Source organism: Poecilia reticulata, chromosome 1 (assembly GCF_904066995.2).
Source record: "Poecilia reticulata chromosome 1, P_reticulata-male-v2, whole genome shotgun sequence".
Classification (NCBI taxonomy): Eukaryota; Metazoa; Chordata; class Actinopteri; order Cyprinodontiformes; family Poeciliidae; genus Poecilia; species Poecilia reticulata.
Window position 1 is genome coordinate 6,634,769 of NC_088830.1, and position 19,572 is coordinate 6,654,340.

Consider the following 19,572-nt stretch of genomic DNA (forward strand, 5'->3'; position numbering starts at 1 on the left):
TATTGATTCAGCGATTCTGTCTGGGATCTGAAAAAGCCCTACGAAGCTAAAGTTTAGGAATGCGTGATAATGCCAAAAATTCACACAACAGCATGAATAAGCCCAGTTTAGAGGAAGGTAAAAAATAAAAAAAATAAAAAAGTAAAAACAGGATGGAGAGAGAAAGTGCAGTACCAGGTGTTTTTGCCAGAGAAGAGTCAAGGTGCTACAGTTTGATACAATGTGAATCGTTCAGGCAGTCGCTGCACAGCTTGATCTGCCCAGGAAGTCCAGGTCCTCCTTCAGGCTGCTGCCTGGCTGCTGGTAGCAGAAGGAAAGCAGCCTTAACAAGAAACAAATCATAAAAAAAATAAACTTAAATATTAGAAAACTGATCCCATAGAGAGGAAACTGCAGAGAATTCTCTGGGCCCTTCAACAAAGAAAACAAGTTACTGTAGACATCACAGCGTGGATAAAGATAGGTTATGAGTGGGCAAAAAACACATGCATACACACACACGCGCGCACACGCACACACACACGCATACATATCGAGACTTGCACACAAACACCCACTTCCCAGTGCTTACATGAGCAGAAAACGTGCAAAAGAAACTCAGCAGGTTCAAATAACTAAACGCTAACATTCACCCACCCACATTTACACTCACACTTTCTTTCATGAGCACATGCACACGCACACACACACACTTAACATTCAGTCTGAGGCTGGATGAGTGAGTGTCAGCTGATAGACATCATTGTCTTTCAAAAATATTTAGATCTGCAGAAAAACATGTTTATGTTTCACATGTTTAAGGAGACGTGAGAGTTTAAGGGGAACAATTTAAATTTAACTTTGGATCCTTAAATGTAGTCATCAAATATTAAGTGGAGAGTAGTAGGAGGTGTCTGAAAATCTATTCATCGATCCATTTTTTTTCATAGCCTCTTAATCTTTATTCATCTCATGTAAGATGTGAACAATCTTCAAGAAACTAAATCTAGTTGGAAACTACCAAAATTTGGGACTCGAAAAGTGTAAAATTTGTAGAATGGAGATATAGATTATGTTCTTGATTTAGTTTTCAAACAGCACAAAGATGTTTTAATGTTATTAAAATAGCACTTTGCTTGCATTTATGTAATCTACATCATAAGAACATTTTGATGTTGTTCAACACAATTTTTTTTAAGTTTCACTTATTTACTTATTCTACTTGAATTTCTCAGTGTTGTAAAAAAAACTTTATTAAACATCTATCTTTAAGTGTGTGTTAACTAACTCACACGCATTGTGTCCACTAACCCATTAAAACTTTGTAGTAAACTTTTAAACAATGCCATTACCTTGAATGAAATGCCATTAAAGTTTTATTGACCTTCGTTTTACTCGGGTATATTCTGTTTACTATGACGAATAGCATTTACAATTATCTTTGACACATTTAAGTTTCAGTGAAAATGGGTTTAAAGTGTTTAGCGTTGTATTTATTGCTTTGTCGCTGTTGGTTTATTCGTTTTAGCTTTAGTAACTTTTTTTTTCATAAAGCTCTAATGTAATTTCGGGTTATGATGTTGAAAATTCAAATACAAAATATGCTGAAAATGAAGGAACAACTTGCCTACAATTAAATGCTGATCATCATCTTTGTAATCGACATTTGATAACATTCGCACACACACAAAAAAAAAAAAAACGTTCTTTTTTTTGCTATTTTCAAGGATGGAGGACTTTTTCTAAACAGCAAAGCCTTTCCAAGAAAAATACATATTTTAATGGGAAGCAAGGCTGAAGAAAAAAAATACTTTGGGTCAGCTTTTTCTTATTTCTCCACTCTAAGTAAGTATGACAGCCTTAAGGCTATGAGGATTATCTGGAGGCTATTATCCAACCTCAAGTGAAGTCTACACAAACAGAGTCCAAGTGTTGCTAAAGTGGCGAAGACTTCCAGGACGCTCCTGGGGAAACACTGGTGATGCAAACGCCACCATTAACACATTGTCAGTCCGTCTCCTGGTTCTTCTGAAAAATGAGTCAATTAGTGTGGGTACCTTGGAGAAGGCTCCATCTATTTTTTATTTTTTTATTTCTCTGTAACAATCACATGCTACTCATCAACTCTCCAATAGTGGATTTCAAAGCACAGAGCTCTAATACGGCAGGGATATAGGAAGGAGATTACCTCCAAAATATACTGCTCAAAAAAATAAAGGGAACATTTAAACAGCACAATATAACTCCAAGTAAATCAAACTTCTGTGAAATCAAACTGTCCACTTAGGAAGCAACACTGATTGACCCGACGAGGGTCCCCGTTGTCAATCAGTTTTCAATCAGTGTTTGCAAATGACTGTGCCACTTTTTCCAGCACATGTTTTATATTCTGCTGTCACTTATTTCTGGACATCCATTGAAAATGGTTTTGTGTATTGTATTTTCTGGACTATAAAGTGCACCTTACTATAAGCCGCACCTACAGAGTAAAAAAAAAACCCAACTAAATAAATAAAAATAAATAAATAAATAAAAACTGGAAACTTACATATATAAGTCGCACCGAGCTCTAAGCCGCTGGTATGTCGCTCTCGGTTTTTCTTAATAAATCTGCTATTAAGGACGCAGCCCTCCGTCTCCAACGCCGAAACATGGATTCATTCACGCCAAGTTTACGGGCAGCGGCTCTGTTTCCCTCCTGTTCTAGACCTCAACTTAAAAGCTGCATCATACGAGTTTGAAGACATTTTTCCGTCGTGTCTGCTGCTAGCATGTGCTTGTTCTAAATGAAAATTAGCACTTTCTTCTTTGATTTCCAATTCTGACTTCCAATGATTCACTTCTTGCTAAAGAGCCCCCTGGTGGTTGAAGAAAAATACATGCCGCACAGGGCTATGAACAGCATGGTTCAAAGTGTGGGAAAGTGTAGATGTACTGATTTTTACACAAATGATCTGTAAATCATTCTGGATGTATTGTAGGCTACAAAAATATGACAGGGGTTCTTTTTTTTCTTTTCTTTTTTTGTTGCTTATTTTTAATATCTTTGAATCATTTGTTTTAGCTTAAATTCACTTCAGTTTGTTTTAAGCACATCTTGATCAACAGTCTGGTGAAATAAATCTCTGCTACTGTGGACAAGGGCTGCACAAACCTTCAACCTTCCATTTACTAAGGAAATTGGACATTTCCTTAGTAGGTCATGACAAACACTTCAAATTATTTAAATGCACGGGTAGAAGATTGTTTGTTTACAGATATGAAAAGCAAGCAAGAAATAAAAGCCAGCAAAGTGACAACAGCCTCAGTAAAAATAAGCCACTTCACTTGACAATCACACTCTGTCCACCCATTTTTAGTTTGAATAAAGTTTTTGAGACCATTGTGTATTATTATTTAATTGGAAATAACGCAAAATAAAGAAGTGTGATTCAAAACTCTTGGAAAAATATTCAGTGAGTATATCACAGACCTGTCAAAAAAAAAAAAAAAGACTGAAAAGCTCCATAATTCAGTGGCAAATGGTGGACAGTTACCAAAACGACGCACATGAGCCGGAAGCCTCAGCGTGACAGAACCGCAAAGACATGGGAAGCTGAAGGCATGCGACAGCAGGCGCTGGATAAATTCTTAACACCTCACTGCATGGCGTTACGTTTTCTAACCCTCACCCCTTTACCTCTCTCTTTCACCTCTACAATTTTTAATTGTTTCCAAACAGACGTCCAGGAGGCAAAGTGCCTCACGTTTCTTCGGCAACCTGCCGACCGTCAACAGGGGATTCACACAAACGCTACTTCATTTCCCACATGAACATTTCAGCATCACGTTTCTGCATATGGAATAAAAATTTGTCCCAAATGTCAATTTACAGCAGCCGTTCAATTCTGAATGGAACGCTGTTTAATAATGCAACAGTGAGACACGCTTAGAGCAAATATCTCAGAGTAAATAATGCCTCCTTTGGGGTGAGTGAGGGCCTAGCAGATAGAGTAGGGGCCTTGCAATTGGAAGGTTGAAGGTTTGATTCCTGTCGCAGGTCAATGAGCATGAGGGCAAGGCACTTAACCCCTAGTTGCCCACTGATCTACATATCGGTGTATAAATGGGTGAATGTGACTCTAGCGTAAAACGCTTTGAGTGTTCAGAATAGCTGGAAAAGCGTTGTGGAAGTTCAGTCTAATAAACTTTTTTAAGTTAAACTTTTTTAGAAAAATGATTGCCCTTGGTTTGAATGCATTCCTGTGTGAAAATGACAGAAACTGGTGTAAGAGCACACCGCAGGAAGTCAGATATATGTACTCACTTTGCTTCCTTCACCTACATCTAACGTTTTCTTTTTGGCCATTGTGCACGCATTAGAGTATTAAGTTTGCCGAGTTGTTTTAAGTGGTCGCAATTCAAACGCAACTTCCTGGACTGTATTCCAGTGTGCTTTGGCTCTGATAGAATCAGAAAACTTATGTAAAATCAGCTATATTAAAGTACAGCATTTCTGTGCTTGGGAAATTAGGAAACAGATGCAAACACACTATGCATTTTTTTAAAGTTATTCTGCAACTTTTTCAGTTGTTAACAATGACTTCATACTGGAGTGGTAACTTTAACTTTTTCCCAAATTTTCAGAGGGTTCAGAAATCAGGTGAAATAAGTAATTTAGGTGTGAAATATCTGAATTCAATGTGAATTAAGGTCCCAGGAGTGCAGAGGAGGCGCACTTTACCAACTATCTCAACTCCAGAGTGTCCCATCGTTATCCTACAATGCCAGTGGCGGTGTGTTCTTTTTATTTACCACACACATCCACACACACACGCACTACTACTGTGGCTACCAAAAGTTGTATTTTTTTCCCAGACTTCCACCTCACTCACCAACACATCGATTTCTGCCTCACGAAATTGTACTTTTTCTTTTAACTCTTTTCTCCATGGTTGCCATTATTAATCACAAAATATTATTGATCGGCTAAACACACTTCAACATTCAGATATTGTCCGTTTTTGGTTGAATGTGGACGCGTAGAAAGCAAAACATGGGGTGAAACTTTGTACACAAACATATAAAAAGGAGCCGTGATTTACAGAGAGGAATGAGCTTTGCGGTGTGCGCGCGCATGGTTTTATAAATCTTGAGTTTTTGCATGTAAACTTTTCACACAGATCCTACACAATGTTACACAGCTCTGGTAAAAATGAAAAGACCACTGGGCTGAACACCATTAAAAACCTACTGGTTATTCCACCAAATATTGATTTCTGAACTTTTTAAAGTTAAAGCATTAGTATTGTCGTTTCTAATTCAATATTAACTTGTTTTCTTTGCCTTATTTGAGGCCTGAGAGCACTGCATCTTTTCGTTATTTTCATCATTTCACATTTTTGTCATGATGTCAGTTCTTTTGGGTTTATTTCTGTATTCTCATTCTATGTTTAGGGGTTATTCTGTGTTTCTATGTTTATTCTGGTCAATTACCCTCTGTTGATTAGTAATCTCGTTCACCTGTTCCCCTGGTTATTTAAGTCTGCGTGCACCATTGTGTGGCGCTGGATCGTCGTCAGAAAGTCGTCAGATCGTTGTCTGATCGTAGTCTGAGTGTACTTGTGTTGAAGAGAATGAAAGATGAAGAATAAACGTAAAACAACACGCAGTCGCCTGCCTGAGCATTTGTTCCAAGCGGTTACAACCACCATCCTGACAATTTTCTGCTAATAAATACTAAATTTCTGCTTGAAATTTCAGACGCATGGTGTTAATAGTTCATAGAATAAAAGAACAATGTTCATTTTCCTCAAACATAAACCTATAAAGAGTAAAATCAGAGAAACTGATCATTTTAAATTATCTTAATTTTTTCCGGAGCTGTAAATAAAACCAATGACCATTCTTGATATGTCCCAGTATGTAAGCCCTATGAAAAGGGAGTGTACAACCTTTCTTCTGTCATCACTGTAGCTTCAAATGAACATTATGCACATATAATTTTATTTATTATGTCATTCATTTTGTGGTTGCATATGAATGTGTTTCATTCATCTGAGACTCCAAGCTGTCTAAATGTATTCAACAAATGCAAAGCTTGACCAGTTACTAATTAAATCCAATCAGTGGTTGCAGAATGGAATATGTGGGTCTTTAAGGGTCTTTGAAAATGACACCTTTCTGATCAATAGATAAATCCTGAGTGTTAGTCATTAGAAACGTTAGGAACATGCCAACTCTCTCCACCTCACCAAATCAATGAGACTTCCGTCTAAATCAGGCTTCCCCTCCGTTTCTTTCCCAGGTGGCCGGCGCACAGCTGCCATACAGTAAAATTCATCAAGACAATCTGCCCTGTTGCTGTGGCAACCAGCGCTCCTCAAAATATTAAAGAATCCTTTGTTGTGTTAGCATTAGTCTTGCATGCCCTCCTTCAGCACCAGAGAGGAGTCTTGCTGTGACCTTGATGATTATCTGAAAAAAAAAATTTGGAGCCTATTGTCTCATTTTTTTCCCCGGAAAGATTTCCAAAAGTCCACGGAGAAAGAATAACAAGGTACCAGACACCAATAATTAGGAAGGTTTGCATTAATGGCATGCCGTAAATCTTTGATAAAATGTTTGTATGATTCCAGGTTTTGTGCACCAAATGGTGAGAAGGATGTTAAAAATGGGAAATCCAGCATTAAACAATAGACAATTACATCCCACGGCAGACATGTCAGCTTTAACTGGACTGTGCTTCCATGTATATGTGTGTGTGTGCGTGTGTGTGTGTGTGCGTGCGCACGTGTGTGCGTGTGTGTGTGTGTGTGTACTATTAGTGTAAGTTTCAGTGAACAAATCCCTATTATGTCCTGAATTGTGATCATTTAATTTTATTAAGATTTTAACTAAAGAAAAATGAAACCAAACTTTTACTGGTCTCTGGTGTCAACCACTTATCCACCAAGAAACCAGAGTATTAGTGTTATTACACAAAGCTCAGTATTTGACTCATTCAATGGTCCAAATAGTTTGATACAATTAATTCAACTTGTAATAAAAGCCTAAGGGAATTAAATGAAATTATACATGACTATCTAGAAAAATGTTCATTTTTTTAGCATAATACTGATGTTTAAACTGAGCAGTTTTCAGAAAATTGCTCTGTTTTTTTTTTTTTTTAGTAATGAAGTTTAGAGGTTCACCAATAAATCGGCAGTTGTGAAATTCTGCGGGTTTTTGTTTTGTTTGTTTGTTTTTTTACATTTGTGAGATATTGACAAAGTTTTGTGCACATTTATAATGGAAACTGCAGCTATTGTCAACATGTTTTGTCATAAGTAATAGGCTATGAAATTAATGACACTTGTGGTTTTGTTTTGTCCTTTTGGTTTTGAATTTAGTTATGCCTCTAGTTTCCAGATCACTACGTTTCCTTTCCTGTGTTTTAAAACTTAGTTGTCAGACTCTAATTTAGGGGTGAAAGATTTTGGAAAATATTCTAATTGTGATTTTTTTTTACCTCAGTATTGCAAATATTTTCTCAATGTTGGGGTGCACCAATAAATTGGTCCCGATTTCATTAATTTTGGGAGATGGGTGATCAACTACTGTCCTCTTCTGCTCTGCTGTGAGAGAGTCTGACTGACCAGTCCACAGGATCATGTCTGCACATTTAAAGTTAACAATAGTCATCCCAATGTTAGCAACTCAGCGACTTTCTTGCTACATTTAGCAACATTTCAGACAAAAAAAAAAAAAAATTGGAATCGGCCAAAATCGGAATCAGCAGGTCAGGCTTTTCAAAGATCGGTAATTAGCGATCGGCCAGAAAACTACAATCGGTGCGCCCATAATAAAGTCCCGTAACATATTCATTCCTGCCTTCAAAGAAATGTACATGTACACTAAAAACTAATAGCTTATGCAGTAAAACGTTTACTTAATTCGGCAATTACTCACCTTCTTTCAGTTGAGGAGACTCAATACACAGTAGGATTGGTGGGACACATTAAGTAGAAATGGATTCTGCTGGTTTACTAACAGCTGTACCTCTGTGTCTCAGTTGCGGTGAGAGGAAATTGAAAAAAATAGAGAGCCTTCAATCGCAAGCAGCAGTCTGCTTTTATTAAAAGATGAGCAAGCTCAGCAAATCTTCTAGTTCTCACCATCTGGTATTATATCGGTTTTGTTTCCCGCTTTACAATCTGTTTTATTCATCTATGCTTTTCAGTTTCTCTCTCACTGTCTGCTTTTGATAGACAGGCGACAGATAAAATAAGGATAAGTCTATTGATTTTTAACCCATTTATACGGTGACGCAGGATTTCTGTCTTTCTTCATTGAAATTATTTCATAACTGACAGCAGTATCGAAGTGGACAGAATGACCGCCACCTCGCAATGCGATGCTCGGACAAATTCACTCCAGCAGAGATAAGAAGCCTCGGCGCAAGATAAGGAAAACTGTCGAGTCGGCGCCGCATCTACATTCTGATTATTTTCACACGAGGACATTTTCATCTTGTCAGCACAACACAAAAGTGGGAATAAGTCTCTGCTGGATTCCATTTTTAGGAAACGCTCTAATTTTATTTATTCAATTTCTTCATCTGTAGCTTTTTTTCCTTTATAGAGTAACATTCTGGAATAATCCCTTGCTTACTCGTTGAGAACTGTAGCTTTTCATTTTGTGTGTATGCATAAATGTTATGGATATGTGTTTGGTATGTATATGATTTTATAGGTGAGTATGTGTATATATTGGTGCTATTTTAGGATTTTTAAAATAATGCCAAGAATGGTTAATTTTATGGGGATCTAGTGGGTAATAAAGCATGTTATCTTATATTAAGGTATGTTGGATAAATGTTATATTATCTTTTTCTACTTATTAGTTTTCATTCTAAATAATGTAGTTATCTATAAAAGTATCTCTTCTGTTTATGAATAGTGTGTGGATTTAGTAGAAACTTGTGTCACATATTTGTTTCATGTGGTTGTAAAACCACCCCCGCTCCGGGACGCCAGCAGACAGAGTTGCTGGTGTCAACGATGCATGCTGACCATTACCTTATAAGGAGAAGAAGGCCAGTTGGGGGCATCTGGAGAAGGAAGAGGAATGCATACTGTAAACCAGTTTCAGCCTGTTTGCTCCCCCACCTTTAGAAACCATTTGTAACCAGGGCTTTTCCCCAAATAAAAAGCGGGGAGAGCGGAATGCAAGCCAGAGTTTGTTTGGGGCATGTGACTGGTTGCATCTCCGAACACCTCTCCTCGCAGCGAGTTGAATTCTAATCTCTGTCTCCGTGTTTCTTTTGCAGAGTTATATACTTATGTCAGGGGTTAAACCTGACAAGGTAACTTTTTTTTCTTAGCTCTATTGTTCAGATTTAATTTAATAAATAAAATATGAGTAGAGGAAAAAACTCAGGAGTATTTCCTAATAATCAGAGTAATACAAAAAAAAACATACATTACTATTTTGGATTTAATTAATATTAAATTGGATTGTAGCCACAAAATATTTAGCTAATTTTGTAATTTGGAATCAGTTTCTTAAATGCTTCAACTGTACTCACTCATCAACATTTAAAAGGAAATATACTCAGTAGACAGCCATCAAGACCTTAAAGTATTATTTTAAAGTAGAGGTTAGTGTAAATTTTGTAAGTATCATTTTACTTAATTAACTTATTTATAACAGTACATAAATTGTAGAAAAAATAAAAAGATAAACAGGGAAGAACAAACCCTCGTTTGTCACAATACGTATTAAAAATGTTTCCTGTTGTTTGCTGTCACTGTAGTGTGACCTGAAAAAGGTGACATTAATATTCATTAACTTGATGAGGGGAACAACGTGTTGTATCCTTAGGGACCAGGATCACTTTCAGTGGCAACAAGAGGGTTCCTAAATTGAGTTGCTTGTGTCAGAAAAACACCGTCATACACTTTCTCTCACACACACACACACACACCCCTACACGCACACACACACACACGCACACGCACACGTGCGAACGACACGTCAACACACGCCGCTCAGCAGCTCCCAAGATAGTGCGGTGCAGGCAGCAATCACTGGAGGCGAGTTTTAATGACAGACTAATGACTGCCATTTACCAAATTTCGGGGAATGTCTTCATTTATCTGGTGGTTTATAAATATATCATCTAAAAACGTTCATATATGAACAGAGTATGACACGTGTCCTCATTGAAAAAGCAGTTGGTCTTTACAGCATTATGTAAAGATTAACTGTTTTTGAGCTTTACATCATGTTATAATGTTATTCAAAAGCATATCTGGAGGGTTGCTTTGATTCTTTCATGCATGTTTGAGAAATCTTTTAATCTCCCATGGCAACCATTCAGCTGTGTAAAACGCCTGGTTGGACCTAGCCCCGCTTTCGAGACCCAGTTCCTCCTCTGAGCTGCAGTTTCCAGCCTTACAGAGCAGACCCCCCCCCCCCCCCCCCCCCCCCCCCCCGCTACCCCCACTCTGTTCCTTCAGACTAGCCAGCAGCACTTAGCAAACACCTGGTTGAACTGAGCATCTGCAGAGCTCAATATAGGAGCTACTTATCAGTGCAACACTGGTAAAAACGTTATTAAAGCTTTAATAGAGGAGTGATGCTGTGATGACTTCCTGAAGGAGGAGTTTCAGAAAGAGCAGGAGCTTCTTGAGGAGCCCAATTTCAATGCTTGTATTATGAAGTCAACTTTTTTTTCAGTCATATATGAGATATATAGCAGTTTTATAACAACCAGAGGTAACGTAGTTGGTTAGTTGTGCAATAAAATGGCACTATGTGCCTGGAAAATACATAATCCTGTCCCTTTAAACTCCCTTTAAACCATGTGTACTTTTTCTCATGTACACACCACATGCAATTTAGTTCCTTTTTTTCTGCAAAGAACAGTTCAGAAAAGTGTGCCATCTGAGGCACAGAGGAAGACAGAAGCTTGAATCATCTCTCATTATAATAAACAAAGCGGAATCTGTTACAGCACCTGAATTCAGTTTTTTTGGCTCCACTCTTTGGTTGCCTCAGCTCCGTGTACTCCTACTTCTATAACCTAGATGTGCAAAGCGTTTGTTAAAAGTATGCTGTACATAAAAGCTATAAGGAACCTTATAAGGATTCACGCTTATACTTCACTGTTTAAAAATTACAATTCATTTCATTCAGTTCCAGTTACTGCAAACCGAAATCTTTTGACTGGTTGAGCACATTCAGGATGACCTCTCACCCACTCAGGCATACACACATGGAAACACGCACACACACCCCTTAGCCTTCTCTCCACAGGATGCAGTGTGTTATTTCAGCACCTGCAGGCCCGGTGGGCGATGCCACGATGACAGTAATGCGTATTGGCAGCAAGCAGCGGGAAGGCAAAGCAGCAATGGGCGGCTCCAGCTGCACAAGGCTGTGTGGAGCAGAGAAAGTTAATGCAAAGTAGATCAACATGCAAGTAAGAGTTCTAAATTAAATCTCCGACGTCAATATCTCTGCATGAGATGACTGCTCCAAGATAGTAACTTTTTTTTTGCCTGCCAGAAAATTGAAAATGTATACACTAGTCATGTCAAATGGAGTAAATATTGAGATAATTAAATCCAGTCTTTGTGGGAAGCCTTATGAATTTCATAAATGGTTAATTCACTTAGTCTAGTTATAGTCATATAAAATATTTTGACAATTTGTTGTCTCAGTTCCAGCTTTCATTTTGACTAGATGGCGCCAAACACATTTTTAATATACTGTGGCTTCATATTGTCACACAGTAATTTAAATAAATAATGTATACCATGGTCTGTTTTCATCCCAGCCCAAAATTATTAATATGTCTAAAAGATTTTTAATTCCAAGTTACTTTCTATCCTAATTTTTTTCTGTCCCCAAATTGTCAGATTCAAATGAAGGACTGTAGCTGGGTTAATATTACCTCCAACCAGAAGAGACATTTTGGTAAAATCAGAAGAAAACCTACTTCAAACATCCATAATACCTACTGGTAAGTTTTTTAGCAACACAAACTAAAACAAAAATATTACCTATTAAATTTATTACTACTCCTTAAGTTCTTATCGCAGTGGATTTTTCTTGTTTTTTTCTATCTAGCTGGTTAAGTTGTGATGGTTTTTGGAGATGGTTGGATCCAAGGTGAGGTCAGGGAGAGGCAGTGAATAGATAATGAAATATTTTTAACAAAGTAGCAATTCAAAAAGAAATCTCAGGGAGTCATGGAACAAGAGCAGCAGGAACTAACAAGGGACCAGGTAACATGAAGGTAACAGAAGAAACCAGTGAGGAGAGGTGGCTAAATGCTGGGAGCTTGGTCACCAGACAAACAACCGGTGTTAACTACAAACAGGGTGCAGCTGTGAGGGGAGAGCGCAAGGCAGACTGAGGGAGAGAGAGACAGTACAAGAGAGATGGTACAGATGAACCAACAGAACATAAATCTTGAGTAAATAAATAAACAACTAATAAAAACACTGATTGAAAGTAAAACACCCATCTAAGGTGGATCACAGTCGAACAAGAAAGTAAGAAACAAATGCAGAAAAACCAAAACACCCCGGGATCCTGGCCCACACAGCTCTATCTGCTCAGGTCCGAGTTTAACTTCTATAACAAAAACTCTACTTTTTAGGTTCATTAAAAAAAAAAAAATCAATATGCAAATAAGTTTAATGTACAAATTACTCTTGTGTATAATAAGCAGATCATTTACATGCTGCGTTCTTGTTTACTCCTTATCTCCTGTCACCTCTCTTCATTCATCGCGTGTTCGTCAAACGACTGACTTACAGTAAACACAGAGGAACGTTGTTATCTTGAAGCCGAGGGAATTTAGTAGGCACGCTCTGGTTTCTTTTACCTTTTCTTTTCTTTTTCTTTTTGCTGAGATGTGGTAAAATAATAATAAAAAAAAGACATTTTAACATACATTCCAGATAAAAAAAAAAAAACACAACCTACTGAGCATTTACATGCCGAAATTGCATTAATCCTCATGATGTAAAACGATGACAAAAAAAAAAAAAAAAAAGTGAGACTATAATCTAATTCACACGTATTCTTCTTCTCGCGCGTACAGCTCCGCCAACAACACGCGTCAGCTCTGGGATTTCCTGGCGGGCGTCTCGTCCCCGTCAGCATTACACCAATCTATTCATCGGTGAACACTTCAAAGGGAAGAGGACAGAGATTAAACAAGCTGGATGTTGTGGGGAGTCAGAAAACAAAAATGTTTTGTCCTGAAGAAGAGCTTTGACTGCAATGACGATAGATCTTTTAAGAAAAACCTTGTAAAAAAAAAGTCAATAAATAATCATGATTTCAGAAGGAATAATTCTACTAAACAACAACTAAATAAATACACTTAAAAAAAGCACATTGTTTAAGAAACTGAGGAAGAAATTTAATAATTTGAGGCTCTTCACCTGAATGATACTCAGTAACTCCATTCAGAGAAAAACAAATATATTTTTTAACATTGCCAAAAAAAAAAAGAAACCCAACAACAACAGAAAATCAGATGGTGCTGATGGCTCCTTAGCAACAACATTAACTTCTGACTTTGAGTTTATGAGGCTGCCCCACCGCTGTCCTGAAAGGCCCCCACTTGGAAAGTACGCAGCCTTAATGGGTGCCCTGCTCTGGGTCAGGCAGCCTCCATCGCTTTGATATAAAGAAAGTGCACTGCGACTGTCACCGCTTTAACACACCTTTGACACACTCACTGCTGAACACAGGATCTGGACTGGAGGTGAGCGGCCGCAAACAGAACAAAGTTACTGCCAGAGAAAGGAAAGGTTCGGCCCGTAGCGTTCGAAGCTTCAATCTAAAAATGTCCCGTTGGCCCTCTGAGCCGTTTTGATCTTTAAATCAGTCTGCAGCTGAGCTTCTGCGGAGGTTAACCAGTCAGATACCCTTAGGGCTTACGTCGTAAGACACAGACGCAATTGAAATTATTTCATAATGTACTTCACAGCACTTGTTTAATCAGCTCTAATCTCTCCCTGGGTCTTTTTAATGTCTGCAGTCTTAAGATCAATACAGTCCAGCCCTGCAGCAGGAGCAGCAACCTTTTGTCTATGTTCTGCTAATGTCCACAAACCCCCACAATTTTGCAATTAGCAGCGATTCCATTAAGTAAGAAATTAAAATCACACGTGAATAAGCTTGCCCACGCAATGGACATAAATAGCTCCATGAGATAAAGTCATAATTCAGTCATGGTGGTTTTGTGAACCTCATGCAAATGTGAAACGTTAAAGTAAGGCAGCACCAGGAAATTGGCTGGAGAGAGAACAATTTGCCCCTAATTCGTGACCAGCTAGTCAGAAACATATGCCGACGATGGTGGTCCTCAGTTTGCATGATGTTACTTACAGAAAGAAAATACTCAAAGTTGGTTGTTTCCAGTATCAGTAGATTTCTTAAATTTACTGACTGCAGAGGGAAAGATTTTAAACTAAACTCCAAATCTGCAAATGTGTCTGAGATTCATTAAGGCTGCAAAAGAGTGAGAGAGAGCGAGTCTTTCAACAGGAAACAGGAAGCCTGCAGGTATTGCTACAAAGTTTCACGTGAGGAATGTTTCGTTTTCTTTGGTCCAAATTAGTTGATGGGTTTGTTAGCTTGTGACGTTTTTTCAGTTGGTTCAGTTTCTTTTCACACTACAAAAAACAAACAAAACTAAAATAGAACAGAAGCCTGTTGCCGCAAAAAGTGCAAGAATGTTCCCTCTGTTTAATATTCAGATGAGTCCAGGGCAGCAAACATCAAGATGGGAAGAAGATGCTGAGTTTTAAACGTCATCTCATCGTTAGCTTTTTTAATGTAAAATCACCTGAGAAGTTTCCTGAATGATTTTGAGAAGACGTCTTGAAAGTTGAAAATCCATCGAATATTAGCGAAGCCACCATCGATCATCTCTCGCTTTAGAGTGAGAAATAACAGCCGACCGAATGGCACAGCATGTTAACAGATAAATTCAAACAAAATGTAATACATTATGAAAGCGCCTCTGTGCACATAAAGTTTCTGTGATACTCTGTTGTAACTAACGTGCAGGCTATTGTTTTACTCTATAAGCTACAGTATCGACAGAGCAGCTCACTGAGAGAGGTTACTGCTAGGACGTACACCAAGCACAGCTTTTAAATAAAAATTAAAAAAATTAATGGTTCTTGTTTAAAGCAGAGCATGAGTAGCAGAAGGCGCATGGTCAGCTATAGGATATGTCAGCACAAATCTGCTGTTAAACATCATTGAAAACGAAACCTGCAGCCAATGAGACGAAAGTAATTCAGTGCTTAGATTCATTTTGTTGAGCAAACAAACTTGCACAGATAGTCCATCTTAGCAGCATTACTGTAATAATTATATTATTATATTGACTGGAGGATGTTTCACCCACTATACATGAGCGGTCACTTTGCATTGAGTGTAACTGAATTTGCATTTTGCAGGGGAAAAAAAGCCCAAAACATAAAAAGAAGACAAGACAAGAAGACGTGTTTCCACACGCGTGTCTATAAATCTTCAGACATTTACAAATATGAGATTTGTTGAGCGATGGAGTGCAGTGACGCTGGAGGCAGAGAAGGCCACATGTGTTAGTCCACAGGCAAATAAAAGCAAATTGAAAACTATTAATCTGCCCTTCCCTTGCTATCAGACTCGCTTTAGAGCCGAATCTCTTTTGACTGCATAAACTCGTCTCTCCCTCTCTTTCCTCCTTCCCTTTCTCTCTTTTACTTCCTTCCCTACATTCATAAGTAGAGATTAAGAAATGGAGAGCAGCATTTTTTTTGTCCCACTTCTTTCTCAGAATCCCTCCCTATCAGAGTGAAGTGGACTGTGTCTTTGCCTGAGAGCTGCTTAATATGTCGAGGCGACACGCTCAACCCAACTCCCAACCTGAGTCACAGGGAAATGGATAAAGTGACGAGAGTCCCTGATGGAAACGGCTCTGTTGTACAAAGTAGGGTGAAAAAAAAATGAAAAGAAAAAAATACATACATCATGATGTACAAGGTCTGACATTTCATTTCTTAGGCGACTGCAGATGATTCAGCATGGGAATATTAGTTTTTGGCACAAACAAACAGCGATTTCATACAGATAGCGACACTGCTGGCTGCTCCTTCATCTGAATGTGTTGCAGTGTATGAAAACAGAAAACTTATTTCCAGGCCAAATGGGCCAAATAAACGCATTTGTTCTGTTAGATGTGTGTACAAATGCCCTGAAGAAAAAGATCTTAACCAGAAAGACTGAATGTCTTTTAGTATTTTCAGATTTAAGGAGAAAATACATTTGTTGCAATAAAGTCTGCAGGAAAAATGTAAATTTTAGACACTGTTTGTTCTTTACTCCCAATTAAATACAGCTTCCAATCAATGTTCGGTTTTCAAATATTTCAAACTACTTTTTTTAAAAGCATCATATGCATCAAAGCATCAAAGCACATATGATGCTTTAAAAAAAGCACCATATGTGTGTTTTGTGTGCAAAATAAGGTCTGATTTATTGATGCACATATTTGACATAATAAAAATGATCCAAGTTTTTTTACTCTTACTGAGACATCTGGGACAGTGGAGTGACTGTCGGTATGACGACTGACGCGCTATTTGAGTTCAGCTCCTTACACATGGAGTCCATCTTCCTCCTGAACTGTATGATGGCTGAACACACCTGCAGTGCTCTTTGTTAATATTTGCATGAAATTATTTGAACAGGTGAACATGGCACTTTGAATTCTAACACGCTGGTTGTTTCCCTTTTCTAAACTGAAGCCCAGAATTTTAAATCAAAGCTTAAAATTTTGCAAACTCTCTGTCTTTTCAAAGAAAGAAAGAAAAAAAAACAAAAAGTAACACACGTCGACTCGGATCACAACACACATGCAGTGAAGTTCCCGGAGTGGATTGGGCCACAAAGAACACTTTTTGTGCAGATCAATTCTCCGCAGCCACTCAGTCTGACCACACAAAGCGAGAAAGTGGCCTTGGTCAATAGCAGCCCTTTTATTATGGGGAAAGTAAAACAGACACACACACACACACGCACACGCACACACACACACGCACGCACACGCACACACACACACACACTTTAGCGCACCCGTGTGCCCTCACACACAGTCGCTGCCACGCATGTTTCCACCCATCCAGCCTCTTTGATTATATTTAGTGTTGTGAGATTGACACAGAGTCCATGTGCGGCAGATTGTTCTCACTCTGCATGAGAACAAATTCACCGAAGCAAAAGACCTTTTAGGACTTCATGGAGTAAAAGGGGGAAAAAAATGAAATGTCAAAAGTTAACCATCATAGCTGGGCTTTCCAGCACAGTTATAAAATGTGTTAAAAACCAATTTCCAAATGTTTATGGAAAGCAACATTAACTTAAACTACTCATTTTAGCTCTACCTAAAGGGAAGGTCATCATGGCTGACCTTCCCTCCTTCTTAGGCTTGTACAGGTCTAGAGTTGGGGCGGGGGAGGCAGCTACCATAGCATCTCAGCAGACCCCACACATCCTGGACATCAGTCGTTTGGACTTTTACCTTCAGATCGGCGCTACAGAGCGCTGACTGTAAAAATCAGCCACCACAAAGACAGTTTCTTCCCCCAGGCTGTCTCTCTAATGAACACTTCACAGCCTGAGGAATCACCTGCTCTGCTGCTGATCAACAGAAGCATAATTTCACAACAACAATCTACTCATGTTTCTCTCTTTCCCATATTTAAACAAATGGCTGGAGAACCACATACATACTCACCTTTTCTCCTTTGTTTTGTTTCCATTAAAGTTCATATATCTATACATGTTTGTATTATCCTGTGAGCGTTTGAAACCAAAGTCAAATTTAAAGCGTCAGTAAATCTGATGCTACTCCTCCTGATTGTCATTTCATACGGCCAAGCCAGAGTCTGAAATAAAATATGCCACAAACTCTGTGGGGTCACATGAAAAATGATGCGTAGATTATCAAATAGATTTAAAGGATCCTTAAGGAGAATAAAGAAGGCAAATATCACCAGGTGAATGTTGAACATGTTGAAACATTCTTGCCAAAGGAGACTGGCTGTTGTAGTTAAATTAAACTAAAAGCTGCTTCAACAAAGTACAAGTTAAATGCCATCAAATTGTTTTTTTAATTGATGGCATTTCCCCCCCCCCAATTATTTTTCTAGTTAAATTACAAAGAACACAAGTCACGTCAAAGGGGCAGCAACGTGTAAAATCAACCTTTTTGAGCTTTACCTCATATTATTTCCTCAACAAAACCATACCTGGAGTGTTGCCTTGATTCTTTCATATATGTTTGAGTAATCCATTAATCTCCATGGCAACCATTCAGCTGTGCAAAACGCCTGGGTGGACCTAGCCAGGAGGAGCTGCAGTGTCCAAGCTTCTGAGCTGCTGCCTCACAAAATGCCCTCCACCACAACTCCCCCCACTCAGCTCCTTCAGACTAGCCAGCAGCAATTAGCAAACACCTGGTGGAACTGTACGTCTGCTGAGCTCATTATAGGAGCTGCTGCTCAGCGAAACGCTGGTAAAAACATTATTAAAGGGTTAATAGAGGAACCATGTTGTGGTGACTTCTTGGAAGCTGAGTTTTAGAAAGAGCAGGAGTTTTTAAAGAGACAGGCCCAATTTCATGGTGTTAAAAGAAATTTTACTTCCTAACTTAAGTCATATTTTATATATAAGGCATTTCTGTAACAACTGAAGGTTCCATAGTTACTTGATTGTGCTATAAAATGGTATTATGTGCCTGAGAAACACATAATACTGCCCTTCTGAAGGTGGATGCTTCCAAGTTGATTTATCATGGTCTATTTTCTTTATTACATCAAAATTCAAGTCATTTAACTGGGTGTAAACACTTCAGGTGTCAAACTCACATATTTTAACTCAAGTGATATGTATGCACATTGTTCCACCAACTATATTACATGACAATATCACCGCCTTCCTAAAATAATACATTTTCTGTCAGAACTATTTTATTTTTCTTTACCAAAATCAAAATAATGACTTGTGCTCATATTTTAGGCCAACATTTGTTTCTTCCGAAAAGAAACACACATACATATCAGAAGGCCTTTCATTTCTCATCACATTTCTTTCTTCTCTTCTGTCTCTCTCCTCCTGTTCGTCTCTTCATTTCCCCCCGTTTTCTCTGCCGTTTCCCTTTTCCATATGTCTCTCTCTCCCCGCCTCAGTGACTTTCTACCAGTTGGCTATATCTCACCCGCTCTCATTCTTCACTCGACTGTGCTGCTCCTGATAGCCCATATATTAACTCCCACCATGAGTCACACATTATTGCACTGTAAATGTTGCTCTTAAGACTCCTGATAAGCACCCTGCGCTGATCTGAGGGGGCAGCATGCTCTGCGTGTCCTGTAATCTGACACACCTGTCATTACTTGCACAGGCAGGCAGAGAGCTAAGATATGGGTCCGTTTGTGGAAACACTACGAAAAAAAAAAATCTAAATAATAAAAAAAAACACAAAGATGTGAATTCAGAATGGCGAGAACCTGAGAGTAATTCACGAAAGAGAAGTAAACATGAAACACT

At 38.4% G+C, this 19,572-nt stretch overlaps 1 protein-coding gene across 6 annotated transcripts in view; it reads right to left on the reverse strand.

Moving 5' to 3' along the window:
• cacna1ib (calcium voltage-gated channel subunit alpha1 Ib) overlaps positions 1–19,572 on the reverse strand; it is a 203,490-nt gene that overhangs the window by 133,383 nt on the left and 50,535 nt on the right. The window contains exons 1-2 of one of the 6 annotated variants that reach the window (XM_008434918.3): positions 2,528–3,064; positions 175–322 (exon numbers count right to left, since the gene is read on the reverse strand). The exons of the other annotated variants lie outside the window; for them this stretch is intronic. The gene's annotated coding sequence lies outside the window, so the exon portion shown is untranslated. Of the gene's footprint in view, positions 1–174; positions 323–2,527; positions 3,065–19,572 lie in introns of those variants that run through there. 6 annotated transcript variants of the gene reach the window in all.